Source organism: Rhineura floridana, chromosome 2 (genome assembly GCF_030035675.1).
Source record: "Rhineura floridana isolate rRhiFlo1 chromosome 2, rRhiFlo1.hap2, whole genome shotgun sequence".
Lineage (NCBI taxonomy): Eukaryota > Metazoa > Chordata > Lepidosauria > Squamata > Rhineuridae > Rhineura > Rhineura floridana.
Genome location: NC_084481.1, coordinates 162133046 through 162153867, shown reverse-complemented (window position 1 = coordinate 162153867; position 20822 = coordinate 162133046). Strand labels below are relative to the sequence as shown.

General features: G+C 42.4%; 1 protein-coding gene across 4 annotated transcripts in view; it reads right to left on the bottom strand.

Moving 5' to 3' along the window:
• The window catches only part of SUSD6 (sushi domain containing 6), a 96258-nt gene extending 78295 nt beyond the window's left edge, over positions 1-17963 (bottom strand). For 2 of the 4 annotated variants that reach the window (XM_061611147.1, XM_061611148.1), the window contains exons 1-2: positions 17308-17963; positions 17001-17104 (exon numbers count right to left, since the gene is read on the bottom strand). The gene's annotated coding sequence lies outside the window, so the exon portion shown is untranslated. The remainder of the gene's footprint in view (positions 1-17000; positions 17105-17307) is intronic. The other 2 variants (XM_061611145.1, XM_061611146.1) reach the window with 1 other exon arrangement.
• Positions 17964-20822: the final 2859 nt, after the last annotated feature.

Below are 20822 nucleotides of genomic sequence, written 5' to 3'. Positions count from 1 at the left end.
GCCCCCAGACAATTCTGAAGAGCTCTGCTGGGCGGCAGATTGATGATTTGATAGTGGCAGCAAAAAATTGTTTTTTTGCTGCACTCACTGCCCCTAAATACAGCTTACCATAGGCACTTACCAGTGTGTAATTGCATCCACCAGGTTTTCGTCTCCATCTGCACTCAAGCCGTCTCCTATATTGTTTCATTGCTCTCAGCTCTGGGGTATACCATGGAGCCGTACAAGCTCTACACAGGAGAGGGTGCTCAGGAGCAATCATGTCAACCGCCTGGGTCATTTCTGTCTTCCACAGTTCAACCAGGATTTCGACAGGAGCGCCAGCCCTATGAGCCAGAAAACTCCCCAGAGCCCTTTGGAAACCATCTGGATCCATTAGTCTCTTGGGGCGGACCAACTTAATAGGTCCCCCACCCTTACAGAGGGGAAAAACCACTGTAAGTCTAAACTTCAACAAGCAGTGATCTGTCCATGACAGAGGGACTGATGTAAGGCCCCCCACATTCAGGTCACCATCTCCATGTCCAGTTGCAAAAACCAAGTCTAGAATATGACCTGCTACATGAGTTGGGCCACTGGCATATTGAGACAGTCCCATGGTTGTCATGGAGACCATGAAATCCTGAGCTGCCCTGGATAAGATGGCCTCGGCATGGATGTTGACATCCCCCAGAACCAACAGTCTGGGGGATCTCAACAATACACACGAGACCACCTCCGTCAGCTTAGCTAGGGAGTCTGTTGGGCAGCGGGGTGGGCGGTACACCAATAAAATCCCCAGTCTGTCCCGCTGACCCAACACAAGGTGCAAACACTCCAGACCAGTCTTCACATGGACAGGGTGCTTGCAGAGGGAGATGAAGCTCCTATAGTTCCTTTCTTTTGTCCTGAACCTTCCAACATTCAACTTCATTGGATGTCCACAAGTTCTAGTGTTATGAGAGAGGAAGAAAAGCTTTTCTCTATCCACTTTCTCCATACCATGCATAATACTATACACTTCTATCATGTCACCTTTTACTCGCCTTTCTTCTAAACTAAAAAGTCCCAAATGCTACAACCTGTCCTCCTAGGGGAGTCGAGTCGCTCCATCCCCTTGATCATTTTGGTTGCCCTTTTCTGAACCTTTTCCAGTTCTACAATATCCTTTTTGAGGTGAGGCAACCAGAACTATACACAGTATTCCAAATGTGGCTGCACAGTAGATTTGTATAACAGCATTATAATAATGGCAGTTTTATTTTCAATACCTTTCTTAAAGATCCCTAGCATGGAATTTGCCTGTTTCACAGCTACGGCACACTTGGTCAACACCTGCATCGAGCTATCCACTACAACTCCAAGGTCTCATTCCTGGGCAGTCATCACCAGTTCAGACCCCATCATGAGCGTATATGAGAAATTAAGATTTTTTGCTCCAGCATGCATAACTTTAAATTGAATTGCATTTGCCACTTTATCGCCCAGTTTGGAGAGGTCATTTTGCAGCTGGTTGCAATCCCTTTTTGTTTTAACAACCCTGAACAATTTAATATTATCAGCAAACCTGGCCACCTCACTGCTCACCCCTAACTCTAGATCATTTATGAACCAGTTAAAAAGCACAGGCGTCAAGACTTTACTTTCTACAGCCCTCCATTGGGAAAACTGTCAATTTATTCCTACTCTCTACATCCTGCTATTTAACCAATTGCTGATCCACAAAAGAACCTCTCCTCTTATTCCATGACTGCTAAGCTTACTCAGGAGTCTTTTGTAAGGTACCTTGTCAAAAGCTTTTTGAAAGTCCAAATACACTATGTTCACTGGACTACCTCTATCAAAATGCCTGTTGACTTGCTCAAAGAACTCTAATAGGTTAGAAAGACAGGACTTACCCCCGCAGAAGCCATGCTGGTTCTGCTTCAGCAAGGCTCACTTTTCTATATGCTTGGTTATTTTATCTTTAACATTCCTTTCTACCAGTTTTCCTGGGACAGATGTTAAGCTAATTGGCCTGTAATTTCCAGGATCCCCCCTGGATCCCTTTTTTTATCTGATATAAATCAAATAAATAAATAAAATAAAGATTGCTGTTACATTGGCCACTTTCTAGTCCTCGGGTATGGAAGTGGATGTAAGGGACAAATTGCATATTTTTGTTAGAAAATCTCATATTTGCATTCTTTGAGAACTCTTAAGTGGATGCCATCTGGACCCAGCAACTTGTCCGTTTTTATTTTGTCTATTAAGCCTCGAACTTCATCTCTCATCACCACTATTAGCCTCCGTTCCTCAGACTCTCTTCCTGCAAAGGTTAATTCAGGCACAGGGATCTGGCTTATATCCTCCACTGTGAAGACAGATGCAAATAATTCATTTAGCTTCTCTGCAATCTCCTTATCCCGTTTTAGCACACCTTTGACTCCCTTGTCATCCACAGAAACACATACATCTGGAACCTCATGTAGGGAAGAAACTACTTGGGATGCTATTTGGAACCAAGAAACAGCAAGTAGAAAGAGGAACAAATATCCCTTTCCCTGTCACTTTTCTTTCTAATGAAGCTGCTTTTCAGTATCAAGGCTCTGTTACATGCATCTGTGTAGGAAGATCCAAATAAATTTGCTTTAGGTAGGTAACTTGAAAACCAAAAGCTTGTTAATTAATATTTTCCTCATTACACTTTTTGCCTGGAGGTTTCTCTGTTCTCACTGATCTTTGTCATTCAATCACAGGAACTTTTAAATCCATTCTGTTGTGTCCAGTGTCCAAAGAACTACCTTGAACTTGCCAGAAAAATTAAGCCTGCTGAAGAGTTCAAAAAGATTAAGATCTGAACAGTCGCACTGCTGTTCATCACAGCCAGGAAAAAGCAAGAGGGAAGTTACCTTTATTTTGTTCTATTGCCCTACACACATTCTTTGTGGTTACGTGCTGCAGCATGCAAGAGGCACCATAGTTTCAGAGTTCCATGTCTAGTTAGTCTTTTGATCTTATAATAATTTGCACTGAGCTGTCTTTAAGTATTCTAAGCAAAAGCCCCACTGATCTTCAGCAGCCAGTTGCGTAATTCTTTTACGTCTCGTTTACTGTTTCTCAGATCCAGTGCAGTGCCAGAAGTGCAAGTTTGGACGCTGTAAACACAGATTCCAAATTCTTAAGCCATGAAGCTCATTAAGTGTTCTCAGGCAAGTTAGGATTGTAGCGAAGCTAGGGAGCTTTAAAACTTAGCACACTATATTATTCTACTTTTTAACACATTTGTAACACCATGCAATACTAATGTTGCCTTAAAGTAGTGGCATTGTGTCTTGCTATGACAGGCAATCCTAAAGCAACAGGTTTTGTCCTTACTCACCCAAACTATCATCCATATTGAGTAGCATTCTCTTGTTTTTGCCTAAAGTACAGTAAGGCCCCGCTTCCCGATGCTCCACTTCCCAGCGTTCCACTAATGCGGCGGCTTTCATTTTCAATTTTAAAGCCGATTTTGCGGCATTTTGAGTCATTTTCACGCGACGCACCCCATTAAAGTCAATGGGGTTCTGCTTTACGGTGGGGGAACGGAACCCTCCGTATAAGCGGGGCCCTACTGTACTAAGAAGTGGTGTTACATTATTGCTCGAAACTTGCATTTTGAAATATAGGTGGCATTTTACAACTAGCACTGCCAAGGGCTCCAGGAGCATACCAGGAGCATTTCAAAAGTTCACAAAATGCCACAAGCTAGACTGGTGGTAGTGGTGTTGGGTGGAGTTCTTTTTACTTATTACTTGTCACACTGCTGATGAGAGTCAAACTTTGCTGACATTTGTGCAGCATTAACAATTCAAATTTCAAAATAAAGCAAAGTTAGTGCTAGAGAAATACATCACTATAACAGCAATGCATCACTATAACAGAAACTCATCTGGGTTCTCCATCAAAAATGAACAATGTATGTTTTTTATTATACTAAGAACAGATCACTGAGTATTTTGACTTGTAAAGTGATACTAAATTTTGCTTGAGGATGTTTCTATCCAAATTTCAGTTCCTGGGTCATGAGTAGAGATTGAAGAAATAGGATCATAATTCCTAAATATGATTCTCCAAAACTGAATTGGCATTAGAAAATTAGGATAAAACATCCAAAGCATACAATATCTGTAAGCATACATTAACTCCTATTTAAAAACTTGTACTACCCCGATTAATATAGTTTTGAAAAGAAGATCTTCTATGTATTAAAATAGCCTAGAGCCTGCAGTGTGCCATCCATCAGTTATTCAAGCAACAGAGCAGAATGTTAAACAACTGGATTTGCATGCTCATATATTTGTAAAAACTGATTTCCCTTCCTCTTGAGCTTCATCAGCTACTGAAGGATGTTGTTGCTATGTGCCTTCAAGTCAATTCCAACTTGTGGCGACCGTATGAATCAGCGACCTCCAATAGCATCTGTCATGGACCACTCTGTTCAGATCTTGTAAGTTCAGGTCTGTGGCTTCCCTGGAATCAATCCATCTCATTTGGTCTTCTTTTTCTACTCTTTTTCCCAGCATTAATGTCTTCTCTAGTGAATCATGTCTTCTCATTATGTGTCCAAAGTATGATAACCTCAGTTTCTAGTGATAGTTCTGGTTTAATTTGTTCTAACACCCAATTATTTGTCTTTTCCACAGTCCATGGTATGCGCAAAGCTCTCCTCCAGCACCACATTTCAAATGAGTGGATTTTACTCTTATCTGCTTTTTTCACTGTCCAGCTTTCACATCCATACATAGAGATTGGGAATACCATGGTCTGAATGATCCTGACTTTAGTGTTCAGTGATACATCTTTGCATTTGAGGACCTTTTCTACTTCTCTCACAGCTGCCCTCCCCAGTCCTACCTTTCCTCTTTAACTTTCATCGACATTCGTTTCAAATCATTACTGGTTTCTACTAGCAGTATGGTATCATCTGTGCATCTTAAATTATTGATATTTCTCCCTCCAGTTTTCACACCTCCTTCATCTTGGTCCAATCCCACTTTCCGTATGATATGTTCTGCATACAGATTAAACAAGTAGGGTGATAAAATACACCTGTCTCACACTTTTTCTGATTGGGAACCAATCGGTTTCTCCATATTCTTTCCTTACAGTAGCCTCTTGTCCAGAGTATAGGTTGCGTATTGGAACAATAAAATGCTGTGGCACCCGCATTTCTTTTAAAGCATTCCATAGTTTTTCATGATCTATACAGTCAAAGGCTTTGCTGTAATCTATAAAGCACAGGGTGATTTTCTTCTGAAATTCCTTGCTCCATTCCATTACCCAAAGTATATTTGCAATATGATCTCTGGTGCCTCTTCCCTTTCTAAATCCAGCTTAGACATCTGGCATTTCTCACTCCGTATATGGCAAGAGCCTTTGTTGTAGAATCTTGAGCATTACTTTACTTGCATGGGATATTAAGGCAATAGTTCGATAATTACTGCATCCCCTGGGATCCCCTTTCTTTGGAATTAGGATGTATATTGAACGCTTCCAGTCTGTTGGCCATTGTTTAGTTTTCCATATTTGTTGACAACTTTTTTTGTCAAAATTTGGACAGATTGTCTCAGTAGCTTGTAGCAACTCTACAGTAGGGCCCCACTCATACGGCAGGTTAGGTTCCAGATCCCCACTGAAAAGCAGATCAGCTGTAGCGCAGCGGTCTGGAACCTAACCCGCTGATCACGCCGGAGGAGAAGATCAGCTGTAGTGCCATCAGCTGAATTGCAGGAGTTTGATCGCCCCGAGGAGGAGATCAGCTGTAGCGTGCTACAGCTAATCTTCCCCTCCTCCAGTGTGATCAGCTGGAGTGCAGGAGTCTGATCACACTAGAAGAAGAGATCAGCAGTAGCACGCTACAGCTGATCTTCCACACTCCAGCTGATCGTGCCAGAGGAGGGGGAGTCTGATCACCTTGAGGAGGAGAAGATCAGCTGTAGCACGCTACAGCTTATCTTCCCCTCCTCTGGCGCGATCAGCTCAAGGGCAGGAATCTGATAGCACTAGAAGAGGAGATCAGCTGTAGCGCTCTACAGCTGATCTTCCCCTCCTGCAGCAAGATCAGCTGGAGAGCGGGGAGCTCCAGCCGCCCCTCGTGCTGGCGCCGTATTAACGGAATGCCAAAAAGCGGGGCACCGAGAAGCAGGGCCCTACTGTATTGCTATGCCATCTGTTCCTGATGATTTGATTCTTCCAAGTATTTTAAGAGCTGCTTTCACCTCACATTCTAAAATGTCTGGTTCTTCATCATACGGTTCCTCCTTGAATGAATCTGTCATCCTTGCATCTCTTTTAAAGAGTACTTCAGTTATTGCTTCCATCTGCCTTTTATTTCATCTCGGTCAGTCAGTGTGTTCCCCTGTTGATTATTGAACATCCCTACTCTTGGTTTAAATTTCCCTTTCATTTCTCCAATCTTTCGGAATAGGGCTTTTGTTCTTCCCTTTTTGTTGTCCTCTTCTATTTCTATACAATAACCATTGTAATAGTTCTCTTTGTCCCTACTATCTATCTATCTATCTATCTATCTATCTATCTATCTATCTATCTATCTATCTATCTATCTATCTATCGCACTTGTATACTGCCCCATAGCCAAAGCTCTCTGGGTGGTTTACAGCAATCAAAAACATTAAAACAAATATACAATTTAAAACACATATTTTAAAAACAATTTAAAACACAATTTTAAAATTTAAAACAATATAAAAACAATTTAAAACACATGCTAAAATGCCTGGGAGAAGAGGAAAGTCTTGACCTTGCGCCAAGAAGATAACAGTGTAGGCGCCAGGCGCACCTCGTCAATAACATCATTCCATAATTTGGGGACCACCACTGAGAAGGCCCTCTTCCTTGTTGCCACCCTCCGAGCTTCCCTTGGAGTAGACACCCGGACGTAGTGTACGGGTGGGTTCGTATTGGGAGAGGCGTTCCATCAGGTATTGTGGTCCCAAGCCGTGTAAGGCTTTATAGGTCAAAACCAGCACCTTGAATTGAGCTCGGAAACATACTAGTCACTGTATTGTTGCATTTAGAGTTCTGACCATGTTTCTATCTCCTTTTGCTTTCCTTCTCTCTTTAACCATTTTAAGAGTTTCTTCTGCAGTCATCCATTGAGGTCTTTCTTTTAAACTAGAGGTACTGTCTTTTTGCATTCTTCCCTGATAATGTTTCTGACTTCACTCCATAGTTCTTCTGGTTCTCTGTCAACTAAGTTGAAAGCCTCAACCCTGTTCCTTATTTGATCTTTATATTCTTCTTGGAGGTTTTTTGAATTGTACTTTGGCATTATGATTGGTTTGTTCTTCTTCTTTAGCTTTACTCTGATTTTCGATATGACCAGTTCATGATCTGTACTGCAGTCTGCTCCTGGTCTTGTTTTCGCAGAAAGTATGGAATTTTTTCATCTTCTGCTAGCAATTACAGAATCAATTTGATTCCTATATTGACCACTGGGTGATGTCCACGTGTACAGTCGTCTTTTTGGTTGCTTAAAAAATGTGTTTGTGAGAAACAAAGTATTGGCTTCACAGAATTCAATTAATCTTTCTCCTGCTTCATTTCTATTTCCTAGGCCCCATTTCCCCACAATTCCTAGTTCTTCTCTGTTCCCTACTTTCGCATTCCAGTCCCCCATGATTATCAGCACATCTTGTTTTGGTGTGTGATCAATTTCTTCCTGTACTTCTGCGTAAAATCTCTCTAATTCCTCTTCTGCATTTGCCGTTGGAGCGTAGACTTGGATGACGGTTATGTTAATAGATTTCCCATTAAATCTCAGTGATATAACTTGCTCAGACCTTGCATTATAGCATAATAAAGCAAAAAATAGGAACATTAAAATAGTGTAACATTCACAAGAATACAACTACATTCTACTTTGGGCATGTGAAGTAGATTTAAAGGCAAGTATGCTGGTTTCCAAGGCTGCCAATTCCTCACACGCATTTTTAAAAAGTGATACAAGATAAATGATCCTTTCTTCATTGAAGGTGGATCTCAACATGTACATCTGTTTTTAGAGTATGTCCTCCCTCTGTTCCAACCTTTCATGTTTGTGAGCCACAAAGGTTCAAAAGTGGTATTAAAACAGGTATTGCATTTTATATTCTGGGTACCAGTCAGTTTTGTCACTGGTCTCCAGCTCTTCATTTGTGAATGCTTAACTGACTCAGTTCAAACACGGAAAGCCAAGCTCTCATCAGCCCTTTTCCAGTAAAAACAGGACGAGTACCATAAAAAACTTCAATGCAGTTTGGCACAAAGAATTACAAGTAAAACTTGGTAAACAATATCACGACATTACAGGAAGACATTTTTGATTATCAACCCTTAAGTTAATTTTGAGCTATATTTATTCTGTAAGAATATCCTGTTTGCAAACTTCACTGCAGAACAAGTACTGTTAACAGTTTCCTGTTTTCACTCCCTCTTTGTGCTGCAATCAACACTGAAAGTTAAATGCTGCCCTTCTATTTCCCAATATGAATTCACTTCCAGATGAATTAGGCTCTCAGTATAGTTCCTAAGTTAGAACTATAGTTCCTAAAACTATATTCTAGGCATATGTTCCAGAGGATTTATGCACAGATCTTCCACAGTCTTCTTTTATTATACATAGTAGCAGTGACAGCTTCCTCCCTCTTTCCCCACTCAAAAGAGAACAGGAGTGGGGAAAACTGAAGTTAGCAAAAGAATACACAGTCAGGTAGCCAGACTGTTGATGTCACCACTAGATAGCAAATTAAATTGTCTGGACTTCAAAAGGGCAGTGCCTTCCGTGTAAAGAAAAGCAGCTTTATGTCAGAAGAAAATATACATGGCTAATCAAATAATCAGTCCCATGTTTACCACTTCTTTGAGAACTCTTACCCATTACAATAAATGCACCTTAATGAAATGGTAATTAATGTAAATCATTAAACCAATTCCAGAAGCATGCGAGCCCCACCATAATTTTTTTCAGATGTCAGTCCTTATCTCAATACATGAGAGTTCAGTTTCATAAGACCTGCACTTCCTATAGTTTCTGTGTAGCTAAATGTATAAGGCCCATACTTCCTATAGCTTCTGTACTTCTATAACACTATCAGGGCTCAACAACGGGAAGTGAAAAAGTTGATGCTGTTCCTTAAATGTTAGGTGCATGTGATCTTTTCAGCCCTAAATCTAAGAAACAAGAGTATTAACACTCATAAATGTTCTGATATCACTACAGAATACAAGGGATATTCAGCATAACTGGAAAGTATGGACCAAAAGCATAACCAACCCTCCCTTACTTTAACTTCCTTATATCTAAACTAGTTCACAGCAGTCCTAGACCTGCTAACAAATTATGAAACATTTTATCAGTTTTCTCTCATGTTTCACAGGTATTAAAGCTCTTCAACAACAGGTGTCCAAGCAGCCTTGACAGCGCACTTTAAATAAAGGGGTCTAAAATTTTGGTCTGATCACTTCTGCGTGCAAGTCATCTTAATCTTTGCTTATGTTAGGTTTAAACATAGACTACTTCTACACTAGAAGTACTTGAAAAAGGTAAGGGGGAGGGAAACAATTTTTCTTCAGTTTACTCAATACTGTCTAGATTAGATGCCAAAGCCTTGAGAAATTTTAACATCAAAGTCATTCGATGGATAGAACAGGAACAGCACAAGGAAGCAGCTGCAGTGATCCATGCTCTGTAACCTCTTGTTTGGATTACTGCAACACATTATACACGGGGCAACCTTTCAAAACAGTCCAGAAATCTCAGTTGGTCCAAAATAGAGTAGGAGGTTTGTTAACTGGGACTGGAGACCATGACCATATTACTTTGTTTTTTGCACTAGTTTTAGGCCCAATTAAAAGTGTTAGTACAGTAATACCTCGCATTAACGTATTCAATGGGACCAGAGCGAGTACGTAAACCGAAAATGTCCTTAAAGTGAAGCACTACTTTTTAAAACTTTTTTTACCTCTCCTTCATGCGGAGCCTCAAAGCCCCACGCTAGCTGCGCTGCTGCGCCTCTCAGCTGATCGTGAGTGTCCGTAAGTGTGAAGTAAGCATACGTAAATAGGGGCATGGTGGAGTATGGAGTATGTCCGTAAAAGCGAGTGTACGTTAAGTGAAGGTCCGTATAGCGGGGTATTCCTGTATTAAACTTTTAAAGCCCTAAATGGCTTGGGGACAGATTATCTGAATGAAATTCCCCTCCCACATACACCTGAAGCATTAATATCCAAACTCCGACAACCTTCTTTGGATGTTTTGCCCAATGAGGCCCACCAAATGAGGTCCAGGTAGCTACTTAACAGAGACCTTTCAGTGGTGGTGTCCTGGCTATACAATGTCTTGCCCAGAAAGGCTCACTGGCACCTACTGTAAATCGCCCAGAGAGCTTCAGCTATGGGGCAGTATATAAGTACAATAAATAAATAAATACACTGCAATCCTTTTGGCATCAGGTGGCCTTTTACAATTAGCCAGCAGAGAACAAAATGTTGATATTATACAAAGTTGAGAAATAAAATTGGACCATTTATGACAAAGCTAGTATTACAAAATCTCCATGGCCATTTGACCTAGACTAGTAGCCTGCATCTCTTCATGCTTCAAGATTCGTGTGACAGTTTGGTTTTTATAAATAAAAAATGGAATATATTTTATATAATCCATGGAATGGGCAGGCTAAAAAGGGGCAAGTGTAAACATAAAATCTAATCTGAATATTAGCACAGTAGTATTTATTTATATTGTACATGTTTACCACACTAGATACCCTGCAGTCTAGTCATCCTCAAAATGCCACAGGAGACCATTGTTATGCTCATGTTATAAATGAGCAACTGAGGGCCAAACTGAGAGTTGGTGTAGTGGTTAGAGCAGTGGTTCCCAACCTGGGGGCCGGGACCCCCAGGGGGGCCGCAAAGTAATCCAGAGGGGGCCGTGAACAGTAAAGAAATGAATTTTTTTTAAAAAGTCTTCACTCCCTCGACACTGCTTTCCACTGCCGCTGCAGATGACACCTCCCCCTTGCTCCAAACGAGAGGGGAGGCCTTTTGCTGAAGCGCCAGAGCGTCTTTCAGGCGCACTAAGGGCAGGCATCTGCCTATAAAGTACATGGCAGATGCCAAAGGAGGCTGAGGGTGGGGCTACCAGGAAGAAGAGGGGATTACTATCACTGATTCCCATCTCCTTGCACTGCCGCTACAGACAACACCCTTACTTAGAATGAGAGGAGAGGGGTTTTTGTGAAGTAAAAAGAAGCAAGCCTGCAAAGAAAGGCTGCTTTCCCCCCTCCTTCCTGGCAGCCAGCCTGCCTTCCTGGGGGGAGGGGGTCACAAAAAAATTTCAGCTTATAAAGGGGGTCCCGTGCTCATAAAGGTTGGGAACCACTGGGTTAGAGTATAGGACTGGGACCTGGAAGACAAGGGTTCAAATCCCCACTCAGCCATGAAGCTTGCTGGGTGACCCTGGGCCAGTCACAGTCTCTAAGCCTAATCTACCTCACAGGGTTGTTGTGAGGATAAAATGGAGAGAAACCATGTATGTCACCTTGAGCTACTTGGTGGAAAGGTAGAGTATAAATGTAATAATAAAATCAACTAGATATGTTGGCTCTGTATTTGTGCTCTTAAGTGCAGGTTTTTTAAAATACAAAGTTCCCCCATGATCCATACCACAGCTGAAGGGCTGGGAGTTAAAGCCCCACAGAACAATCTCAAACTTGATCAGACCCCCTGAGCTGTCCATTTGTGTCTTAAAAAGCCTGCACTTAACGGCACAGTTACAGAGTCAGTGACTCAGTTTGGCACTAAGACTGAGTTACTCGTTCAAGGCCATTCAGCAATTAGATCCCAGACACAAACCTAACTATGTTTTATGAATATTTTAGTTTTGTGTTTGCTTTAATCATTGACATAATTATGTTGTTTATCTTTTGTTGGACATTGCCCTGGGCTATGTTGAAGAACGATAATTCATAAATACGAAGAAAAAGAACTTAGGAGTGAGTTCCCCCCACCCACAAGAGTGTACCTTCAACAGAGTTGCATTTTAAAAATTTATTTCTGGGCCTTCTAGCTTACATAACCTCAAATTAAAAATGAAACCAAAACATATCCACAACAGCCCACAGTTATTTATGTAAAGAAATTTGTTTTCAGAAACCTCAGTACTATGCAAAGGATTCTGGGATATATTTTTGGGTACCATTTATGAGAGGCACGGGCCAGAACGTGACACAGAACAAACCCAACATTCTCTTCAACCGCTCATTATGTATGAAGAACAGCAATACTAGGCAGCTGTCTTCCAATCTTCTCTGATATTTCTGACCTCACTGAGAAACCCCTGATAAGATTCTAAGGAAGCTCAAAGTTCCCCAAAAGACAGTGTAAATAAAACATCTGCATTAATGTTATTCTTCTCCTTGCAGACAGGCATGTGGACTGAGCAGGCTCCAGCTGCTAGAGAAGCCAATTATGGAGCTGCTGCCTTCTACTTGCTGCTCCCTGCAAGAGAAAGAGCCAGGCCAGTTACCTGCATGGCACTGTGTGCAGTTCAATCCAATACATACTAAGTTTGTAAGTAAATCAAACTACATTCATTAGGACAGTGAGCTCTTTCGGATGTTATATCTGTGGAGTGGGACCTAGGATACTGTGAATCAAGTCAAGTAAGGAGCCCTAATCACATGGAAGTAGTACATGATGTGGCTTCTTCCCACATCAGCACTATTTTCCCCAGAAAATGTGGCAACACAGGTGCGTAAAAGAGCAGAGTCCATGAGGTCTAGACTTCTGACATTACCCAAGTACGAAGGAAAGAAGCTGTACTGTTTTCAGCAGCTCCCATATAGCTAAGCCAATACAAGAAAGTGTCCCAAGCATGTCTGCAAATGTTTCTCTCTTGCCCCTCACAAGCATAGGTTCTAGCCAAGAATTTAGATACTACTACATACAAATATTCACACGATCTTAAGCGTGTGTCTCAGTGTTCTCCCTTCCTGGCTACTGTCATTTGGAAAAAACTGCTCATGTTAATAATTTCTCAGCCAGCAGAGGTAAAAAAATGTAAGTGAAAGTTTAGATTATGAAGCTACCAAAATGCACAGAAATTATATATATATATAACTATTTGGGCTGATAACAGAATGAAATTTAACAGGGATAAGTGCAAAGTTCTACACCTACGAAAAAGAAACCAAATCCACAGTTATAAGATGGGGGACACTTGGCTCAGCAATACTGAGGATCTTGGAATTGTTGTTGATCACAAGCTGAATATGAGCCAACAGTGCGATGTGTTTGCAAAAAAGAAAAATGTTATTTTAGGCTTCATTAGCAGTATAGTTTCCAAATCATGTGAAGTACTAGTTCCTCTCTATCTGGCACTGGTTAGGCCTCATCCTGTTGTGGACACTGCACTTTAAAAAGGATGCAGACAAACTGGCACAGGTTCAGTGGAAGGCAACAAGGATGATCAGGGGACTGGAGACAAAGCCCTATGAGGAGAGACTGAAAGAACTGGGCATGTTTTGCCTTGAGAAGTAAAGGCTGATGGCAGGTATGATACCACTCTTCAAGTACTTGAAAGGTTGTCACTCAGAGGGGGGCCAGGATCTCTTCTCGATCATCCTTGAGCGCATGGAATAATGGGCTCAAGTTACAGGAAGCCAAACTGCAGCTAAACATCAGGAAAAACTTCCTAACTGTTAGAGCAGTATGGCAATGGAACCAATTGCCTGGGGAAGAGGTGGGCTGTCCAACACTGGAGGCATTCAAGAGGCAGCTGCACAGTCAGCTGTTGAGTGACTCAGTCAGTGACCTTATAGGCCCCTTGCAACTCTGCTACTCACTCTCACACTCACACTCACACACACACACAGAGAGAGAGAGAGAGAGAAATACATACACGTATGAACACTGCAAAGCCATTAGATAAGTTTATCAATAACAATGAAAATAAATTTCATCTCCAATTCTGTTTATTAGGTAAAGGTAAAAAGGATTTAAGAAATTTTAATTGGTGGCAATTCTTGAATTTCACCAGCAGACACAGCTTGAAAGAGAACTGTGTTTTGTACAAGTTGGGAAGATGAAGTACAGAAGGGAAAAACAAATGATGCAGTCTTAGCCCTAGTTAGCAGGTATAAGTTGCCCAATATATTGCCTATAAATTACTGTTCTGTCTTTTCTTGGTGGATACAACAGAGCAAAGATGGATCTAGTATTCTCTGTCCTATCTGAATAATTTCTTTAGCCTCTCCATGCATTTCCATTTCTCTCCTTCCCTAGTTCTGGAACAGTCAAGTATATTTTATTATTGAAGGAGACAAAGTGCCATTCTCCTTCAGGACCCAAGCAGCAAGCTTTAGCTACTATAATTCAAGACGACATTCAACAACCTTGTGCACACAGAGTTTAGAAAAGTCTAGGTGCTGGAAGCTTGCCTTAGAAAACAGTATTCTCCTTTGTTAAAACACATTTTCACTGTTATTTAAGAACAGAAACCTTTCCAGTATAAACTCACTCTAAAAATAAAAAACGCCCTGCACATCTGCAATGACAGAAAAGATCTTGCCAAGTGAAGCCTTATTACCCAATAACATTTACAGGAACATAAAGAAAGCACCCCCAAAATTGGCAGCATTACAAAGTTACAAAGTGTCAAACATCATCAAGGTATTTCAACATCTTTGCTTCCTTCCCAGTTAAGGCCAACACTAGATGCAAGATTACAATAAATTACTAAGTATTCAAAAAACCCCAAACAAGTATATTCTAAGAACAGAAGCAGGCCAAATTAGTGCATTAAATGACTCCTCAGCAGGAACCCACAATTTGGTCCATCGTGCTCTCTAGTGAGACGGACACTAGCAGCTACTATCCTTCCAACCTGTCAGATGGGACATGGATCTTCTCTGTAGTTGCACTGTACTTTGGGACCACATGAAGTGCCTCAGAAATGCAGAACGTCTTCAAGGAAGATCCCCACCCCCTTCTCTAGCCCCAAGATGGAGAAGATAGTTAAGGTTGAAGGGCAGATTGGAGGAATGGCTCCCTTACTCCTTTCCCTTGTCCTACACTATGAACCAGGGAGGGGACCCAGGGGGTTATACTGTATAGCACCCAAGGAACATACTAGCAGCCTCAAAATGTTTTTGGTTGGTTATGGCTAGCAAATCTGATTTTCCAAATTTATAGACCACTGCTCAGGCAATATTAAATCTTAAACTATACTCAACTCACTGAGTCATTTTGAAGAATCTGGAGACTTAACATATCTCCAAAAACAATTTCAGTCCCTTGATTCGCTCACCACTATGAAAACCCTCTTCATAGGGTCGCCATAAGTCAGAATTGACTTGAAGGCAGTCCATTTCCATTTTTTTGATAAAGTGGTAACTCTTGCTTTCAGATCTATTAGGAAAATGTTACTCCAAGTTAACAAATATGTCATAGTATACCAGTACTGAAAAGCAATATTTAGTAAACAAAAAGCTAAGCACTGGGAATAAACAGATTCAGCTGCTTGTTTTATATGTATAATAGAAGAGTTTGCAACATTCTGAAAAACCAATGGAAAAAACACCTAACGTGGATAGGTATACACACACACACATGTACCCAAGAAGCAAAGAATGTAAACTCTAGGATGCAACTTATCAGCATATGGCAACAATTCAAAACAGCTAGAAACTCATCAAATTTTATTGCTTAATAGCAGGGTTTGCTTCATATGTGTCCAAATATCTAATATAAGTTAAACAGACAGAGGCCTTGTATGAAAATTCACCTCCACCTAACTAATAACCAGGATAGTATCACAAACAAATGACATACTATTACTTAGAACAAAACCATCACCACTTATAATTAAATATTCAGAAGGAAGTGTCACTACTTTCATCATAAAGGTGATTCTGCACATAAGTTTTCTAAGAAAGGAGACTATAGGAGAAGACTGGGCTTCTCTCAACAGCAGGCTGTGGGTTTTTTTCTAATTTAAGTTTATTAGAGAATACAACATAGCAGCAAACAGGTGGATGGTAGGACCAAACAAGATCAGCACGATTATGTACGATTAGCAATTCTTACCTAAAGTTTCACAGAAGAGGAGCACATTACAGGAAAGTGATGCATCCACCCTCTCTTAATCTGATAATGCATTTTATTCTTTTGCATTTCCACAACCGCTCTCATTACACTTCACCACTTATTTTAAAACCAAGACAAGTATGTAACCATAGTATTGCACCTTCAAAAGCCCAAGTTTTGTAAAATAACATGACTTTCAAAAGAGTAGTTTTTATAATAAAAAAATCTCTTCTCTCTTTCTCTCTCTTCCCTGAAGTAGTTGCATACAGCCACAACTTTCCTCAGGAAATTCAGCATTCCTAGGTCAGCACTCAAGCAAGGTACAGATTGAGACACAAAGAAACCGCACATTACCAGAGCCTAACAAAGTCATTTCACCACCCACTCCCTAGAAGGCTTCACAATGGTATAAATAAGTACTGTGTTCTGTTAAGTCATCTAGCTCCAAGATCTATTTAGCTACTGCCCCCAGTGCAGTCACAGCACCGACACATCTGCATTTGAGAATACATATTCTCCATTGATCTTCAGCTAGTGGTTCGGGACATGGCTTGGTCTAAGATGGGTTGCAACAGCAGTACTATCTATACTATACAAACATATGGGGGGTGTTTGATTGGTTCCCAAATGAACGTTTGGGTAGTGGGTCCCAGGTCTGAGAACACGGAAGACGACTGTAATTAGCCCATCCTCCAGGAAGTGCTGGAGATCCGGCGTCTCTATAGCAGCTTTGTTCAGACAAGTTTCCAAATTTCTCAAGTGACGGGATTTCTCTCCTCCTCCCGTCCCTTTGGGAATCTAATCCCCTGAAAGAAGGGGGCGGGCGGCGAAGAGAGCTGCGATCAGTTTCCATCCACAGATGCACCACACAAACCAGGGGTCAAGTATTTCACCCTTCACCCCTTTACCTCAAATCCACCCTTTATCATTCCAAACCAACATCGTCTGTATTTTTCTCTTTAATCTCCAGAAGCCCCGCTCTCCCCAGGCTCTGCAGAGCAGATGTGCGTGCCTGGAAAGAGAAACACCGAGTAACTCTGACAGTCCCCCGCCGGTTAATGCGACTAGCAGTCAGTCACCCTCATCTCTTCCAAGCTTGGCTGACAAAGAGCCATGGGGGGGGGGGAGAAAGAAGGATGCGCCCTCCGCCACCCCCCACCCCAAACCCTTTCCCCCCTCCTCCTGTTTCAACCCATTCTCCCGGCAGTTACTCACCCGGCAGCACGGCGGGTGATGAGAAAGCGGCCGGCTCCACAAATCCCCTCCGTCACTCCAAGGCACCAGGAGGCTGGGCTGCTGCAAGGCCCGCGTGCCCTTGTCTGTCTGGTGCTGGGAACGGCGGGGGAGGGGAAGAGAGCCGTCTCCTCTTGGCGCAGGGCTCGGCCAATGCAACATTCACGGCCTCAAAATATAAAACTAATCCTAACACAAAAGTAGCAGCGAGGCAACGGGGCGTCCCGCCTCTGCACCGGCGCCTCGCGGGGCCGATGAGCGCGAGGACACTTTTTTCCTCTCGTTCGTTCTTCCTCCAACTCTCCGGCTTCTGTTTCCTTCTTCGCCGCCACAGGCAACAGCCCCTTCGACGTTGCTCCGCCTGCGCTCTAGCGCGAGCTCGCCTCACGCTCCGGGCCTGGCGAGTAGGAGGGGGGAAAGGGGCGGCCCTAAATGAGGGTTTAAAGGGACAGCCAGAGCTGAACAGGGCAGGGCAGCTGGAGAACTAAAGAGAGACCGCCGGCTGTGGAAAGAAGGCACCGATTGCTCGGGTCGAGGCGTCTGATGAGAGAACCACAAGGAAGGGGAGGAGCCTCACCAACCGGCCCTACTGCAAGGACTCAGTCAGCGCTTTTCCGCACGTGGACTGCCGTCTTCCCTCTTTCCTCCTCCGGCCTCGACAACTAAGGGAGGAGGAGCAATTTCCTCCTCCTCCTGGGCTGGCATTGTAGAATACAGATATACAAGCAGAATAACATGTAGCTCCATTTTCTGGCCAATTGTGATATTCTCAATTTTGCATCTTTTTTCTTTTGGACATATTTCTCTGTTCATATTACGCCTTGAGTGCGGGAGACCTTTCTCTCTCCGTTTTATTTCTGTCCCTCTTTTAACTTTAAATGGGATAGCATTGCCAAATTATAAGAGCTTCTGAACACGAACTCGGATGTGGTGAGGGGATGATGGCATTGTCCCCCAATGATAACTCTGCTCCCTCCCAATGAAGTTTTTCTTCAGTCCCCAAACTTCTAACACTGCAGTAAGTTAAAACTTCAGTTGAGATTTTAGAAATACAGTTTAGGCATCCAAAGAAAGGGGCAGGGCAAAGTTACCAAGGGAATGTGAACAGAGCAAATGTAAGCTAAAGGTATGAGTGAAGTAAACACAAATCTTGATAGATGGGAAGCAGTTGGCAAACTTAAGGGTTTGCAGTTGGAGGAAGGAAAGGTGGGAAGGACAGTATTGTGATGCACTGCAGAGCCTCTCCCCCTCCCCTTTAGTGCTCAGCCAACCTCTGTAGCTGGTGGGTGTTATTAGTGCACCTAGTGGGAGTGCCTTGGTTTTTGGGCCTAGATTGTGCAGCAGCCTAGCCTAATCTAGGGCAGGACCTGAGAAGAAGCAGAGAAGTGAGTGACCTGGCTCTCCAAGGCCCAGGCAGCCTAATGAGACCTTACTAACTTAGCCCAGGCAATCAGCAGCTGGAATATTTGTTGTGTGTGCATGTCTGAGGAGCATTTCTTCCCTAGTTTGTTTAAAAAATTGAAAAATACATCCTTTCAATACTTTGAAGCTGGTTCCATTTTAAAATGGTTTTGAAGTAGAATGTGGCTAGAGCCTTAGTTGCAACAGTTTTAGATCTCCACCCAGCTGTGCAAATTATCATTATAAATACTTCACCTTGTTTAACTTTTCTCATGCAAGCTTGTGTACAAAGTAGGGTGTGTGAGGTTTGCTGGTAGAGCCATCAGAAGCAGTGTTAGCTGGCTGGCTCAGGGCCTTTCTGTAGAACAGAGATTGTGTGCTTGTACAGTTGATTCTAGCGCCTGTAGTTCAGAGAGACATATAGTTCCTATGTAACATGCTGTCAATCATTTCCTTATGAAAAGTGGTGTTTATAGGTATTGATTTAATTTTTAAAGTGAATCTTCCCTTAATTGCTTTCCTGGCATGGCAAAGAAGACCAGGGTAGTTAGTTCCTGGGAAGCAGCTGCCTCAGGAGAAGAGAACTCGCAGTTTATGAGCTTACTAAAACATCTTACTTTGTACAAGGAAGCCTTTCCACGAATGTATGCTGCAGGAGTCACCTTTGGTCTACAGCTGTGTGTGAAAATTCATTTATGTAGCTCAGTGGTATAGCATATGCTTTGCACGCAGAAAGTCCCAGGTTCAATTGCTCAATCCCATGCATCTACAGACAGGGCAGGGAGAGAATCTGGCCTGAAAAGTTGGAGACTGTTGGCAGTGTGGACAATAATGAACTAGATGGACCAATGGTATGAGGCAGTTTCCTCTGTCCCAGGCACTGTTATGACACTGGCTCCATGTTGGAAACACTTTCACCTGCTGCATAACTGTCTGCTGTTTTATTTATGTATTTATTTATTAAATTTATATCCCACCCTTCCTCCCAGAAGGAGCCCAGAGCGGCAAAGGTTATGAACCTTGCAAAAGTACAGGAACCTGCCTGGAGCAAGCAGGTCAACAATACCACAGAGAAGCATCCAGGAGACCTTTGGTCACTCCTCTCCATCATAGGATGGGCCTCCTTTACCGGTGGGAGAGTGGCCTGTGGAGAGCAAGGGGAAGCCCAGCTAGAGAGTAATGAGCAATAGTAAGCAGCTGGAGCACATAGTCCCAAGACTTTGATACACAGTAGGCATTTGCAAGGAGGCTAGAGAGAAGCAGTAGTGCTGCCACCTGGGTGTTCTGCTGGTACTTATGTGACAGCTTCCTCACCTCCACTGCAGTGGGAAAAGGAGAGAATGCAGTGACTGTGAATATATTTCCCCTCTGCAGGTTGCAGTGAAACAATGTGCAGTAGCTTATTGTTTTGTTCCATTAATCCTGGCTGTGATCCTGCAAGGCAAATGTGCTCACAAGTGTTTGGCAATGGTTATGATAGTGTCCTTTGCCAATAGTGTGCATCCCCTGTTCCTCTTGGTTGAGGGCAAGAGTGTTGCAGCAATACAGTTCAGACAAGACATGTATTCACACACATCAAAAGGAGGAGGGAGATATTAGGAATGTGGCTTGTTAGACCAGGCTGTTTGGGCTCAGTACTCTTGTGTGTAAAATGCTTTCCCCCCCCCCTTTCTAGGTACCTTCTAGGTACTAAAGTTTCATCTTGTGAATTCTAAGTGTGCACATTGGCACAAAGGTATAACTACATGCCCTATCACCTGAGATGTGGTCTCCCTGTGTAGGGTTTATAGTCTAGTAGTAGTGTGCTATGATTGGGTGTTACGTTACACCATATCCTATGCTCTGGCATGGCAGTTGTTAACTCAGGGATGCCTCTTTTTTTTTTTTTTTAAATCCCTCCTATTGAACCAGGTCTCAGCTGGTGTAAAGTTATGCTGTAAACAAAAGCATGGCCATGGATTTAAGGGATATAGGATATCCTTCATAAACTCTTTCAATACACCCCTAAGTGTTCTTTTCCTCTACGTTCTACTGATTCCACCCAGTGCTGCTTTTTTTTTTTTTTTGTAAAATATGAAGCACCAGTACTCATTTCC